The sequence below is a fragment of the Callithrix jacchus genome, chromosome X, assembly GCF_049354715.1.
Source record: "Callithrix jacchus isolate 240 chromosome X, calJac240_pri, whole genome shotgun sequence".
Lineage (NCBI taxonomy): Eukaryota > Metazoa > Chordata > Mammalia > Primates > Cebidae > Callithrix > Callithrix jacchus.
Window position 1 is genome coordinate 63603241 of NC_133524.1, and position 11410 is coordinate 63614650.

At 40.8% G+C, this 11410-nt stretch overlaps 1 pseudogene across 1 annotated transcript; it reads right to left on the reverse strand.

Annotated features, from left to right (window-relative positions):
* Positions 1–2116: 2116 nt before the first annotated feature.
* On the reverse strand, positions 2117–8236 carry LOC100401238 (E3 ubiquitin-protein ligase AMFR pseudogene; annotated as a pseudogene). Its single transcript, XR_013531645.1, has one exon. The product of XR_013531645.1 is annotated as an E3 ubiquitin-protein ligase AMFR pseudogene (transcript).
* Between the last annotated feature and the right edge of the window lie 3174 nt (positions 8237–11410).

The following is an 11410-nucleotide window of genomic DNA, read 5'->3' on the forward strand; positions in this document are numbered from 1 at the left end:
AAAATTATTCAATCATGTGGCATTTTATCTGAAGGCAGAGGCAGAAGAGTGGTAGAATTCAGATGATTGCATCTGGAGATTAAAATATAGGGAGAATTAAGAAGAACTTCATAGGAAGCCAAACTATTAACTGAATCTATTTTATATATTTTTGTAGTAAAATATCACAGACACAACACATATAAACTGTAGGCATACTGACACACAGACAGAAGCAGGTCTTAGAGCTGTATGAGATTATTCAATTGTCAGTTTTTAGTTTCTCTCCCTTCTTTAGACTGTCAGCTTCTTCATTGCCTGTTCTGTTGCCCTAGATAATTGGCAGCTAGGCAACCCTAAATTTGCATTTCCAAATTTACTCTTCCAAATTTCACTCTTAGGTGAAAATGTATAGTCCAAAGTCACAGAACATAGATCTAAACACTATTCTTTGCTGAGACAAAGAAGGGCATATAGAACCAGTGAAGAAAAGATTGCCAGGAAAAGCATCCTAACCCAAGGTACGGCTTGTTATGTAAATTTTAAGCTTATGTCCTCCCCATAATAATCAACTTAGTGTGTTTCTTGATTAGATTACTGACTTCAGGCTAGAGCGCTTTAATGTATAGGGCAAGAAAAGCATGCTGTTTTCACTGCCTAATAATGACATATGTGAAAACCAGGTGTAGCTGGAAAGCAGACTACTTCAGTTACCTCATGGGAGTCTTTTCCCTCACTGGTGTGTTTTTTCATAGCTTCAATGTGTCCAAACCACACTTATCTATATGCACAAAGAAATAAGTAATAATCTACAGCAACAACCACTTATTGTAAATGCTGTCAGCCACCTCCAAACTGCAGCCCTTACCAGGTGGCTTGTCAGCAATTCACACCCACAGGTCAAGTTTTTTGAAAGAATAAAGTAATCACCATTAAGTCCAAAAGTCAAAGAGATCAGGGAAAGAGAACAGAGCTTTATAGCTGGGAGGAATCTTTCCATGACTCTCCAGACTCCACAAGAAAAAGAGAAGACTTCCAAAGGGATGTGTGGGGTTTTTTTTCTGTGCAGGTCTCAGGGCTGCTAGAAGTCTCTATATTTTTTGAAGTGGTATAAAAGATGGAGGAGCAGAAGTAGAATAAAATGGAATAACAAGTCTTATAGGAGACCAATTGGGAAGATCTTAAGCCTTCCAAAAGACAAAAATTATCTGTTTGGTACTATTGAATATTGAGAAATGACTAAGTAATTAATTGTTCTTGGATTCTGTGCAAATTTCCATCCTATACATTTGGTTTTCTTATCAGAAGGAGAAGAAGGTTAACTGGGATTGCACAACAAATACTCAAGCCTCTTATTATCTAACCCAAAACTCTAGATTTTACTCTCTCCAAAGCCTCTGATTTTAGAGGGTAATACTTAAATTTTAGAAGACATTTTGATAAATGTATTTGAATTTTTATTGGAGCAGCTAGAATAATTTTTCCAATATTGGTGGAGAGTTTTGACAACAGTTAATTAAGTACTATCTTTAACAGCTCCTGTAATTCTTCATTATTTATCAATGTAGTTTCCTCCATGGTGATATAAATTGTAATTTTCAAATTAAGAGAATCAGATTTTGAAAAAAATTGTACTCGTAGTTCTATTTTATTTTCTAATTCTAAATATGTTTCCCCCTTTTGAGAGAGGAACAAATGGAAAATATATTGTTCTAAGAATATTTTTTCTGTCAAATGGATAGGGCCAGAGGGAGTCAAGAGGAAACCATTTGTTCTCAGTAGAGAACCTAATTTAAAAACTATAGATTCAGATTTACGTGCTGTTAGAGGAATATTCGTTACACTCACCATCCGTATTGGTTTTGTTTTACCCGGAGGATTAGGACCTTATAGTAAGGTGGGATTTATTTCTGATAACGTAGCTCCAGTGTCAATAAGAGTTTCTCTTTGTTTTTTATTTAAAATAGTTACAATTTATCTTAAGGTATTGGTATTAGTGAGAAGAGGGAAGGTCCCTTTGATTTCCTCAGAGCACCCCATTTTTTCTTTTCTTTTTTTTAAGAGTTAAAATTTGCAGTGTTTCTAAGGGGAAGAAAATGTCACCTAGAAAGTATTACAAAGAAAGATTAAATTTGTCAGCTGTCTAAACACGATAAGACCACATGCTTTATACAGCGGCAATGCAGTCAAGTCCGCTTCTCCACACCGGGACAGGCCTCCTCCGCAGAAGGTGGCTGAGGAAGGCAAGGGAGCGCTAGGAGGCCTGCTGCTTCTGAAGCCTCCATTCCGTGGTGGCAGCCAGCATCCTTCGAGGGTGGCGGGGTCGGAGGACGCACCATCTGAGGCAAGGAAGCTCTCTGAGGCTATGTCATATTCAGAACTTTTGTTCAAGAAACGCTTGCGAGCCTGCTGGAGGAGCTCATCCTTACGCTGCACCAGCATGCGCTGTCTCTCATCAGCAGACCTGAAGAAGTGGCTCCCACGGGCCTCGAAGTCTTCAACCTCGCTGAGCTCCATTTCCAACTCACCAAAGTCCAGTGTCTCCTCCAGGTGAGGATTGAGGTCCAGCGGCACACACTCGGTCTGAGCAGAAGTTTCTCCCTCTTCCTGGTCACTGCTTGGCCTTTCCACGGAACTGTTCAATGCAGGTCTGATACTATCTGACCGCTGTGTAGGAAAAGGTACTTGGATCTGTCCTTCTAAAATGTTGTCTGTTGTTATTTCCACTGAGCGTGTCAGCTGGAGGTCCTGCAGCACTAGATGGTATGGAACCTGGGGAAACATCTCTTGAATCTGATGAACCATTGCATTGAGCTGGGAGTTGCTGGCCTGCATAATGCCAATAATGTTAGTTGTGTGCATCACTTCAACTGAAAAACTCGGCAGCCAGCTCGCAATCCGAGACCCATCGAAACGGAAGAAGTGATTATGTTGGTTTAAGCGAGGTCTCCCTTCGGCTGCTGCTACAGGAACCAAATTCTCATCCAAGTTCTCTCCTTGATGGTCTTCCCTGACACGATTATTGTTGGCGATATTAAGAGACATTCTGCATGTTGGACAGGAGGTGTCTTGTCCTAGCCAGGAACGAAGAGAGGAGTTGTGGAAGAGATGTCCACAGGGCAGTTTCCGTGCAGCCTGCATGGAGTCCCAGGAATGGCACAGTCGTCATTGTTGACAGCCAGCCCCTCTGGAGTTGCAACTGCAAACCTGGTCTCCATGTTCCCAACCACACGCAGAGAGTTCTGGTGCCGACGAATTCGACGCTGCACCTGATGAAACAGGTAACGCAACTGCATAAAGATGACCAGGCTGGCCATGGATAACCAGATGTTGCCAAATAACAACATGTGAATGTGGTGCATGAGGTCCAGGAACAAGAGAGTGAGCTCCATGATGAAATCTGTGTAATAGACGTATGTCCCCTTTCCTTCCCACGTCCCTTTGTGGTTGAGGTCCCAGAGGTGAATTACATACCGTAAAATCAAATGAGCAGTCCTCACTGTCTCAAGAAGAGACTCTGCAGCCATGAAAGCCAAGGTGTGCATTCCATGGGTGTAGCCAGTGATGCAGCAAACAGCCGCCAGTCCACAGCAGGAAAGCAGCACGGCAACCAACAGAGACGGGACTCGACCATGGCTGCTCATAGGTGTGGTGGGCGAGAAGGAAAGATACTCAAATTGATCCTTGCAGAGCTGAACCATCAGGTGCAGAAAGACAAGTCCAGCAAACGAGAGGCACCACATGACAACCTCTTCCACAGTCTGGACATTCAGCACACCAAAGATGAAAATGAACTTGTAGAAAATAAAATTCCAAAATTTGTCTTTGAGATGCTCTCTCTCACTCACCCGAAGAGGGCCAAACATAATACACTAGATGAACTTAGCCGCCGCTGCCGCCGCCCCCAGCGGGACGCGGCCCATTTTTTCTTTTCATTGGCCTGTTGTTCTTTCTGTATAAATTTCTACAATCCTTCTTGAAATATCCAGACCTTTAATGGATAATTTACACTTAAAAATTAGTTGGATAATTGTTCTAGTTGTAAACTTATTTGCTCTTTCTCTCTGTTTAGCTTCATTTTCCTTTTCTTCCATAGTCAGAGTATGAAAAATTTGATTGTTAAAATTAACTATGCCATGAGTTTGAGACGTAGACCAACTGGGGGATTGTCTCTTTATTGTAATTACCAATTACTTATCTATTTTAAAAACAAAGTTGGAGTTAAGGAGTTAAGGAGAGCATCATTTGGCGGTTGGCATGAATTTCTTCGGATAAGCATAAATATTGCTTAAACATCTTTTCAAATTTTTCATAGTATGACATCATAGGCTTATCAATATTCTGTCAGCATTGTTTAATTTTGTTCTAATCAGTCACTTTTTGTAAAACTAAAGGGATAGTGTCTAGTAAAGCTTTGACAGTACTGTGGGCTCATTCATTATTTGCTTCAGAAACGTTATGTAAGTCCTCTAAAAAATTTTCCCAGTTTGTCTTTGCAAACCAATCTTTGGCTTTACTTTCTGATACTAACATGTAAACCAACTAACATAAGTCAGATAATTAGGTCTGGTGCAGTGGCTCACGCCTGTAATTCCAGCACTTTGGGAGGCTGAGGTAGGTTGATAACCTGAGGTTAGGAGTTCAAGACCAGCCTGACCAACATGGTGAAACACCAATTCTACTAAAATTACAAAAAAATTAGCAACTGTAATCCCAACTATTGGGAGACTGAGGCAGGAGAATAGCTTTATCCTGGGAGGCAGATGTTGCAGTGAGCCAAGATTGTGCCACTGCACTTCAGTATGGGGAATAGAGTAAGACTCCATCTTAATAAAAAAAAATCAGATAATCCGAATCTTAAACTTAAATGTTTAAATCAAAATCTTTATTAAATCTAGTAGGGTTATGAAGAGAATCAGATAATTTTTAAGTACATTTTTAAGTTCTACTTTTAACCATGGTTGATAAATCAAGGTAAGTTCTCTTCTACTGGATGCAGGTGTTCCTGAAATAAAGTCAGAAAAGCAGAAGAAGAAAGAGGAGGCAAAAGGGGAATAAGTCCAGACAGAAAAGTTTTGACAATGGAGGACAAAGCGAAGCATCAGCTGACGGAGGAGAATAAATTTCAATAGTCTTTTCAATTCAGAAATTGTTTTAGACAATTTTTTTTCTTTCTGCAAAGACTTTATCAGACCTCTTTTAGATGCTTCTAAGTACAATTGGAAATATCTGTGTCAATTATTGTTATTTTTTTAGGGCTGGTTTTATCTAATTGAGCAAATATGCTAGTTTAAGTCTTTCAAAGGCATTCCATTTTGGCCACTATGATTTGGGATTATTGCAAATTATGCATGACTAGTTTTCTAAGTACTTACATGAAGAGGCACCATAAGTATTAAATATGAATCTAGCTGATATTTCTAGTGGAGGATCTCTCCTTAAGGAGGAAGTCTAGGTTTTAGATGGACAGCTGCCCATAATTTAGATTTACCTCTTTAATGACCAAAAGATTTAGATGGAGGTGTCTTGGATTGAGTGTGCTGCCTCCAGAAATAGCTCCTCAAGGAAATAGAGTCAGTTCCTTCTCTTTTTGTGTCTTGATATCCCAAGAAACTTGGGCGCTTAATGCACAAGATAATCAGCCTTTATTCATGCCCACCATATTAAATAAGGTTTTCTATATAATCTACTGAAGGGATTACTTATGAGACTATTTCACATCACAAGCATTGAGCTCGAACACTTCCACAAGAACTCGATCACCTAAGGTGCCTTTTGGCCAGGAGAAACAGTGTCTCTCATTTTGGTGACTTATGATTTTCCTCATAAAGAGCATTCTGTTCACTTAAGAAGAAAGTTTAGATTTTTCAATAGAACCAAGCTTCAGAATATGGCCAATTTTAAAGATTACAGATTTGCTTAAACCACAAAGATTCACTTACATCTTTCAAAGAGAAACTGTCTTCTCCTTGACCAAAATTTTAAATAAGGGAAAATATTATACAAACTACGAGTAATTCAAAACAAAATCTTAACCTCATGGGAAAGTAAAAGTTACAAATGTACAGTTAGCAGAATTTCTAAAGAAACAGAAACAAAACTCTAACCTGTCAGTCAGTAAAGTTTCAATTGCAATCTTGTTGAGTTAGGAATGTATATAGCACAAAAAATTATAAATTTCATTTGAACTGTGAGGCTTGAACCCCTGAGAGAAGCCTTTCCAAAGATTGTTTTGGATTCTGGCAAGGTCGGGTGAATAAAAGTAATTTGTGTTGGTGTCAGGGCTCCAGTTATCTGCTTGATTAGTTCTATTATAAAGAGACACTGGGGAAGGGGGCCAAGATGGCCAATTAGAAGCAACTGTTGTTCATGGCACTCATGGTGACGAATAAAAGAGGAGTGTAAATACAGCACCTTCAACTGAAATATCCAGGCTCTCACATTGGGAATGATTAGGCAAACAATTTGACACATGGAGAAGAAATCAAAACAGAGTGGAACAATAGCCTAGCTGAGAGAAACATAGAGCCAAGGAAACCCACACTTACAGCCAAGGAAAGTGGTATGGGAGAAACTGAGGCAACTAGGGTCTGGAATAGATCCGCAGCAAACCAAAGCAGCCCTGCAGAATAGTAGCCAGACTGTTAAAAGAAAAACAAACAAATAGAAAACAACAACAAACACAAAAACTCCATCAAAAAGAGAGCAACCTTGAAGATTAAAGGTATATAAGCCCAGAAATATAAGAAAGAACCAATGAAAAAACACTGAAAACTCAAAAAGCCAGAGTGCCCCTTTATTCCAGATGACCGCAACGCCTCTTCAGCAAGGGCTCAGGTCCAGGCTGAGGCTGAGATAGCTGAAATTACAGAATTAGGCTTCAGAAGGTGGGTAATGCCAAACTTTGCTGAAGTAATGGAACATGTAGTAACCCAATGCAAAGAAGCTAAGAATTATGATAAAACAATACAGTAGCTGAAAGTCAGAACAGCCAGTTTAGAGAGGACCATAACTGACCTGTTAGAGCTGAAAAACACACTATGACAACTTCAGAATGCAATCACAAGTATTAGTAGCAGAATAGACCACAAAAAGGAAAAAAATCTCAGAGCTTGAAGACTATCTATCTTTCTGCAATAAGATAAGTAGATAAGACTAGAGAAAAAAGAATCAAAAGTAATAATGAAAACCTCAAAGAAATATGAGATTATGTAAAGAGACTGAATAAATGAATGATTAGGGTACCTGTAGTAGATGGGGAGAATGGAACCAAGTTTGAAAACATACTTCAAGATATCATGCAGGACAACTTCCCCAAGGTAGCAAGACAGGCCAACTTTCACATTCAGTAAATGCAGAGAACACCAGGAAGATACTTCATGAGAATATAATTCCCAAAATCACGTAAACATCAGATTCTCAAAGGTCTAAATGAAAGAAAAAATGTTAAGGGCAGCCAAAGAGAAAGGCCAGGTTACCTACCTCCAAAGGGAAGCCCATCAGACTAACAGTGGACATCTTTTTTTTTTTTTTTTTAAGAAAGAAAGAAAGAGAAAGTGGGAGAGAGAACAAGAGTCTTACTCTATTGCCCAGGCTGGAATGCAATCCAAAAATAGGTAACACAAACCTCCTTTATGCCGACAATTGTGCTTAACAGTGGAGACAGGAAGAAATAAGGGAAGAAAATAACAACAACAACAAAAAACCCAGCCAACCAATATTTCATTTAAGTCTGTGAAATGCTATGCAATGCTGAAGAGTGATTTGCTTCCAATTATGTGGTCACTTTCAAAATAGGTGTAATGTGATACTGAGAAAAATGTATGTTCTGTGGACCTGGGGTAAAGAATTCTATAAATATTCACTGAGTTTACTTGTTCCAGGTCTGAGTTCGAATCATAGATGTCCCTGTTAATTTTCTATCTCATTGATCCGTCGAATATTAACAATGTGGTGTCAAAGTCTCCCCCTATTATTGTGCTGAAGTCCAAGTCTCTTTACAAGTCATCAAGAACTTGTCTTATGTATCTGGGTGTTCCTATATTGGGTGCATATATATTTATGATCATTGATTCCTGTTGTAGCATTGATCCTTTTGCCATTATGTAATGTCTTTCTTTCTTTCTTTCTTTCTTTCTTTCTTTCTTTCTTTCTTTCTTTTCTTTCTTTCTTCTTTCTTCTTTCTTTCGACAGAGTTTCACTGTTGTTACCCAGGCTGGAGTGCAATGGCATGATCTCAGCTCACCGCAACCTCTGCCTCCTGGGTTCAAGCAATTCTCCTGCCTCATCCTCCCAAGTAGCTGGGACTACAGGCACGCACCACCATGCCCAGCTAATTTTTGTATTTTTAGTAGAGACGGGGTTTCACCTTGTTGACCAGGATGGTCTCAATCTCTTGACCTCGTGATCCACCTGCCTTGGCCTCCCAAAGTTCTGGGATTATATGCATGAGCCACCACGCCCAGCCTTCTTTGTTTGTTTTAATATTTGTTACTGTTAAAGTCTATTTTGTCAGAGACAAAAGTTACAGCTCCTGTTTTTTTTTTTTTTTTGCTTTCTATTTGATTGATAAGTCATCCACCAACCCTTTGTTTTGAGTTCTTGTGTGTCTTTGCTTATGATGTGGATCTGGATACAGTGTACCAATGAGTTTTGACTTTTTATTCAATTTGCCTGTCTGTGTCTTTGATTCAGGCATTTAATCCATTTAAATTTAGGATTAATATTGATATTTGTGAGTTTAATGTTGTTTAATGCTCGCTGGCTATTTTGCCCATTAGTTGATATAGATTCTTCATTATGGAGATACTCTTTACCTTTTGGTAAATTTTTGGGATGACTGATACTGGTTGATCCTTTCTGTGTATAGTGCTTCTTTCAGAAGCTCTTGTAAAGCAGGCCTGGTGGTGACAAAATCTCTGAGTGCTTGCTGGTTTGCAAAAAATTTTATTTTTCCTCCATTTATGAAGCTTAGTTTGGCTGGATATGAGATTCTGGGTTGAAAATTCTTTTCTTTGAGGATATGAAATATTGACCTCTACTTTCTTCTAGTTTGTAGGGTTTCAGCTGAGAGATCTGCTGTGAGTCTGATAGGCTTCCCTTTATGGGTAACCCGGCCTTTCTCTCTAGCTGCCCTTAGAATTTTCTCCTTTATTTCAACCCTGGTGAATCTAACGATTATGTGCCTTAGGGTTGCTCTACTTGAGGAACATCCTTGTGGTGTTCTCTGTATTACCTGAAGTTGAAAACTGTCCTGCCTTACTAGGTTAGAAAAGTTTTCCTGAATAATATCCTGAAGAATATTTTCCAGCTTGGATTCATTCTCTTGATGACATTCAGGTACACCTATCAAATGTAAATTAGGTCTTTTCACATAGTCCCATATTTCTTGCAGACTTTGCTCATTCCTTTTTACTCTTTCTTCTCTAATCTTGTCTTCTCATTTCATTTCATTAAGTTGGTCTTCAACTTCTGATATCCTTTCTTCTGCTTGATCAATTCGACTGTTAAAACCTGTGCAGAGGGACTCAAGATGGCGCTGTGAGAACAACCCAGGATTGGAGTTCTCATTGTGTCTGCGGAGAGGTGAGTCTGAGCTGCATTTCCAGACTGATCTTTGTTACTCACGGAATGGGGAAATTCCCAAGTGAAGAGGAGACGCGGGACGCCAGGCAGATATTATGCCTGGAGAAGCCGGCAGCCAGGGTGGTGGCGGACGGCCCTACCCAGCGCTCCCCACAGGGTGCACTTGTCCAGGTGCCCCGTTGACCCGGCAACTGGAGATGTGAGAGGGCTGGACGTGAGACTGAGCTAGACTTGAACAGTGGGCCAGCCCAAGGGATTGCAGGAACAGAGCATTAGGATTGGCCCAGTGGGACGAACAAAACCGCGATTTCAAACAAGCCCCGTGCAGACGGCCCGAGACGCTCTGGGGGGGGGCGGCCACCATTACCGGGGTAACCCGCCCCAACTGAGATACACGCCCATTGCTGACGCAGCCAGCTGTTGCCGAGGCAACCCGTCCCTACTGAGATACACGCCCACTGCTGACGCAGCCTGCCGTCACCGAGGCAACCCGCTACAACAGAGAGACTCCACCGCAGGGCGTGGTGGAGAACAGCAGAACAGCGGTGCCGGGGCGAGCCTCACAACAGCAGGGCGGAGCCTCGGAAGGCAAACAGTGGCTAGTCTGCATCCTAGTTGGGCAGGACCTCAACGGACATCTAAAAATAAAGCCCAAACCCCTCAACACAGCATTTGAGAAAAAAAAAGGGTTTTTTTAATGAGCTCTGTTGCAGCAGAATCAAACATAGCAGCCTAACAGCCCTGAATGAACAACACAGCTCACAGCTCAGCAATTAAACCCCTATAAAGTACAAACTGCCTCCTCAAGCAGCTCCCTGACCCCTCTATATCCAAAAGACTGACATTAGGCAGGCATCATCCTGGGACAAAGATAGCAGAAAAAGAAACTGGTAGCATCCCTCGCTGTGCCACAGCTGCTAGAGGTGCACCCCAGACAAGCAGGGTCTGGAGCGGACCTCAGCACTCGTACAGCGAAGGGGCTAGACTGGTAGAAGGAAAACCAAGCAACAGAAATACTTCATCATCAACATTCAGGGTGTCCACTCAGAGACCCAATCGAAAAGTCAGCAACTACACAGACGACCAGCGGACAAATCCACAAAGATGGGAAGAAACCAGCGCAAAAAGGAGAAAACACCCCCCGAAACCGGAACACCTCGCCTCCTAGAAAGGACCAAAACTCCTCACCAGCAAGGGAACAAAGCTGGACGGAGAATGACTGTGATGAAATGACGGAATTAGACTTCAGAAGATGGATAATGAGAAACTTTTGTGAGCTAAAATATCATGTATTAAATCAATGCAAAGAAACTAAGAACCTTGAGAAAAGATTTGAAAAAAGATTTGAGGAAATGATAACAAGAATGGATAACTTAGAGAGGAATATGAATGAATTAAAGGAGCTGAGAAACACAATATGAGAACTTCACGAAGCATGCACAAGTTTCAATAGCCGAACTGACCAAGCAGAAGAAAGAATATCTGAAGTCGAAGACCAACTCAATGAAATAAACGAGAAACCAAGATTAGAGAAAAAAGTGCAAAAAGGAATGAACAAAGTCTCCAAGAAATGTGGGACTATGTAAAAAGACCTAACCTACGTTTGATAGGTGTACCAGAAGGGGACGAAGAGAATGAATCCCAGCTGGAAAATACTCTTCAGGACATCATCCAGGAAAATTTCCCCCACCTAGCAAGACAGGCCAACACTCAATTGCAGGAAATACAGAGAACACCACAAAGATATTCCGCAAGAAGAGCAACCCCAAGGCACATAATCGTCAGATTCAACAGGGTTGAAATAAAGGAGAGAATACTAAGGGCAGCCAGAGAGAAAGGTCGGGTC